The following is a 5320-nucleotide window of genomic DNA, read 5'->3' as shown; positions in this document are numbered from 1 at the left end:
AGTATCAGATCTGTCAGCTACTTTAGGTCTCGTAGTAAAGCCTGTGTTGTCAGTATCAGATCTGTCAGCTACTTTAGGTCCAGTAGTAAAGCCTGTGTTGTCAGTATCAGATCTGTCAGCTACTTTAGGTCTCAGTAGTAAAGCCTGTGTTGTCAGTATCAGATCTGTCAGCTACTTTAGGTCTCGTAGTAAAGCCTGTGTTGTCAGTATCAGATCTGTCAGCTACTTTAGGTCCAGTAGTAAAGCCTGTGTTGTCAGTATCAGATCTGTCAGCTACTTTAGGTCCAGTAGTAAAGCCTGTGTTGTCAGTATCAGATCTGTCAGCTACTTTAGGTCCAGTAGTAAAGCCTGTGTTGTCAGTATCAGATCTGTCAGCTACTTTAGGTCTCAGTAGTAAAGCCTGTGTTGTCAGTATCAGATCTGTCAGCTACTTTAGGTCTCGTAGTAAAGCCTGTGTTGTCAGTATCAGATCTGTCAGCTACTTTAGGTCTCGTAGTAAAGCCTGTGTTGTCAGTATCAGATCTGTCAGCTACTTTAGGTCTCGTAGTAAAGCCTGTGTTGTCAGTATCAGATCTGTCAGCTACTTTAGGTCTCGTAGTAAAGCCTGTGTTGTCAGTATCAGATCTGTCAGCTACTTTAGGTCTCGTAGTAAAGCCTGTGTTGTCAGTATCAGATCTGTCAGCTACTTTAGGTCTCGTAGTAAAGCCTGTGTTGTCAGTATCAGATCTGTCAGCTACTTTAGGTCTCGTAGTAAAGCCTGTGTTGTCAGTATCAGATCTGTCAGCTACTTTAGGTCTCGTAGTAAAGCCTGTGTTGTCAGTATCAGATCTGTCAGCTACTTTAGGTCTCGTAGTAAAGTCTGTGTTGTCAGTATCAGATCTGTCAGCTACTTTAGGTCTCGTAGTAAAGCCTGTGTTGTCAGTATCAGATCTGTCAGCTACTTTAGGTCTCGTAGTAAAGCCTGTGTTGTGTAGATGAAGGGTAATCATTACCGTGTCCCCTATATAACCTCTGTAACTCAGGGTAGAGTCAACACAGGTCTTAAATATCGATAAGGTTGATCACCTGCCTCTCTCACAGCCCATTCCTGAGGAGGTAAGTATCGGTACAAGGTGTCTGTCTTTCACTAATGGTGTCATGGCTGACATTTCAACACATGCCACTTCATATATAGATTTAGTACAATAATTGATATTATTACCTACATATTAAATGAGATGAATAACCAATGAATGGGGAGAGACTGTAAATGTGTAATTAGTCTTTAGTTGTCGTGGCATCCAACTGCACAGTATATCTGGTTCAGTCATTTGAATGCTGTTCACCAGTAATTAATACTCATTTGAAAGTCACAAAATGCCCAAATATGCAGTGCATTCAGAAAGTATTCAATATACTATTACATCCTATGTATTCTTCAGATATACTACATATTCTATCCACATACTGTCCATAATGTCTATACATGTATGTCATTTAATTCCTCATACATGATCACTCTCACTCATGAAACATGGCTAAGTGAATTATATAACCTTTATTGCACACAATAAAACATAGATAATTCCACCATCCTTACATGACAGATGTAAATGCTGCAGATTAAAAGGCCAATTTGGAAGGTCCAGCTGATCACTCAAATACATCCTCTGGTCTATCAGCGAGTTGCATTTATTCATGTGTGTGTCAGAGTTAGATTCCTCTCCAGGACAGAGGGAGAGAAGAGGGTTCCCTAGGGAGAGAGACCTGCAGACCAGCTGGACCTCAGACTGGGACACATACACACACTTAAATATGGATACACACACACACACACACACACACACACACACACACACATACACACACTTAAATACGGATACACACACACACACACACACACACACACACACACACACATACACACACACACACACACTTAAATACGGATACACACACACACACACACACACACACACACATAAATACGGATACACACACACACACACACACACACACACACACTAAATACGGATACACACACACACACACACACAACACACACACACACACACACATAAATACGGATACACACACACACACACACACACACACACACACACACACACATAAATACGGATACACACACACACACACACATAAATACGGATACACATACACACACACACACACACACACACACACATAAATACGGATACACACACACACACACACACACACACACACACACACACACACATAAATACGGATACACACACACACACACACATACACACACACACATAAATACGGATACACACACACACACACACACACACATAAATACGGATACACATACACACACACACACACACACACATAAATACGGATACACACACACACACACACACACACATACACACACACACACACATAAATACGGATACACACACACACACACACACATAAATACGGATACACACACACACACACACACACACATAAATACGGATACACACACACACACACACACACATAAATACGGATACACACACACACACACACTTGAATACAGCACACACAGGCTTGGAGATGACAACCTCAGTCTCGGACTAAATGTTTTTTTGGGGGGTATGATTTTAATTTAGAATTAACAGAGACAATAAACAGTAGACAACATGTCACAGACATGGATCCACTAAACTAGACATGATGTTGGCTGGGACTTAATGCCCAACCTTCTTTCTGACTCCTTCATTTGCATGACATTTGCATGACAATTTCACAGGGAGGGGTCATCACAATGCTTTGTGTGTGCACGCAAGGGAGGGGTCATCCCAGACATGGTGGTCACATGGCTGAGTGTGTATGTGTGCATGTTGTATTTTTTTATTTAACTAGGTAAGCCAGATAAGAACAAATTCTAATTCACACTGACAACCTGCCTTGTTCAGGGGCAGAATAACAGATTTTTACCTTGTCAGGCCAGGGATTCAATCTACCAACCTTTTGGTTACTGGCCCAACAACTCTAACCACTAGGCTTCCTGCAGCCCCAAGTTGTAATAAAATCAATCCCAAGTCTGTATTATTGCTCGACATTAGTGCAAATATACAATAGTGTAGAAATATAAATGAAGTCAGCCAAATATTTACAGAAATGTTTTCCTATAAAAATCTGAATATAAAATAAAGTCATTCAGGCAGACAAGTGTATTGGATAAAGAACAAGGTCCAATGAAAGACAACCATCACCTACCGAACTACATCTTCACATGAGGCCATATAATGTGGCTAGTCGACACACTTAAATAATAGCCGACAACTATATTTAAAGTGAGAGACAAACAAGTGAATCTTATTAGTGGTGGTGTAATGTTTGGCTGGGCACATTACCTTAAGAATACAATAACAGTTAAATGCTGCCATCTACAGGAACAAAGGCGAACTGCAATGTCAACAGAGGCCGTGGACATGTAGACTATATGCTTCTACCCTGATGGGTTAGATTACATTGTATTGAATTGTGCTGTAATATGCTATACCTTCTATTATCCTTCTTACATTTTCTCTCTTCCCTTCTACTCTCTTCTTCTCTCTTTCATTCCTTCTACTGAGTCTGTTCTGCCATGAGAGAGTCCTTCGCGCCCCCGACAACCGTGGCTAAGAAAGAGGAGGGGAAGAAGGAGAGGAGGTAGAGAGTGACCCTGGGGATGGGCGTGGCCAGCAGAACCTATTTATTTATCCTGCATGTTCAGCACGGCGGATGTTCAGCACGGCGCATGTTCAGCACGGCGCATGTTCAGCACGGCGCATGTTCAGCACGGCGGATGTTCAGCACGGCGCATGTTCAGCACGGCGCATGTTCAGCACGGCGGATGTTCAGCACGGCGCATGTTCAGCACGGTGCATGTATAGTACGGTGCATGTACAGTACGGTGTATGTGTGTACTTACATGCAGACTGGTCCTTCTGAAGTTTAGCAGGGGGGCTTGAAGGGGGCAGCCGCGTTGATGAAGGTGTGACTAAAACTGCTGACTGGTGTCCCATACTCCTCCACCTCGGCTTGCAGGCAGTCAAAGAATGCTTGCACTGCATATCCATTAGAAACAATTATATTTAAAGTGAGAGCCAAACAAGTGAGTTTTGACACTAGTAGGGTGGTGTAACGTTTGGCAAAGGCACGGAACTATGTAATACACCCATACAGGAGGTTCTAAAGGGGAACTATGTAATACATCCATACAGGAGGTTCTAAAGGGGAACTATGTAATACACCCATACAGGAGGTTCTAAAGGAGAACTATGTAATACATCCGTACAGGAGGTTCTAAAGGGGAACTATGTAATACACCCATACAGGAGGTTCTAAAGGAGAACTATGTAATACACCCATACAGGAGGTTCTAAAGGGGAACTATGTAATACATCCATACAGGAGGTTCTAAAGGGCAACTATGTAATACACCCATACAGGAAGTTCTAAAGGGGAACTATGTAATACACCCATACAGGAGGTTAAAGGGGAACTATGTAATACATCCATACAGGAGGTTCTAAAGGGGAACTATGTAATACATCCATACAGGAGGTTCTAAGGGGGAACTATGTAATACATCCGTACAGGAGGTTCTAAAGGGGAACTATGTAATACACCCATACAGGAGGTTCTAAGGGAACTATGTAATACATCCATACAGGAGGTTCTAAAGGGGAACTAGTAATACATCCGAAGGAGGTTCTAAAGGGGAACTATGTAATACATCCATACAGGAGGTTCTAAAGGAGAACTATGTAATACATCCATACAGGAGGTTCTAAAGGAACTATGTAATACATGTACAGGAGGTTCTAAAGGGGGAACTATGTAATACAATACAGGAGGTACATACAGGAGGTTCTAAGGGAACTATGTAATACATCCATACAGGAGTGTCTTAAAGGAGAACTATGTAATACATCTGTACAGGAGGTTCTAAAGGGGAACTATGTAATACATCCATACAGGAGGTTCTAAAGGAGAACTATGTAATACATCCATACAGGAGGTTCTAATAGGGAACTATGTAATACATCCATAGGAGGTTCTAAAGGGGAACTATGTAATACATCCATACAGGAGGTTCTAAGGAGAACTATATAATACATCCATACAGGAGGTTCTAAAGGGAACTATGTAATACACCCATACAGGAGGTTCTAGAAGGAGAACTATGTAATACACCCATACAGGAGGTTTGAGGGGAACTATGTAATACATCCGTACAGGAGGTTCTAAAGGGAACTATCGTAATACATCCATACAGGAGGTTCTAAGGGGAACTATGTGTACATCCATACAG

The sequence above is a fragment of the Oncorhynchus masou genome, chromosome 18 (assembly GCF_036934945.1).
Source record: "Oncorhynchus masou masou isolate Uvic2021 chromosome 18, UVic_Omas_1.1, whole genome shotgun sequence".
Taxonomy (NCBI): domain Eukaryota; kingdom Metazoa; phylum Chordata; class Actinopteri; order Salmoniformes; family Salmonidae; genus Oncorhynchus; species Oncorhynchus masou.
This window is presented reverse-complemented; position numbering follows the sequence as displayed.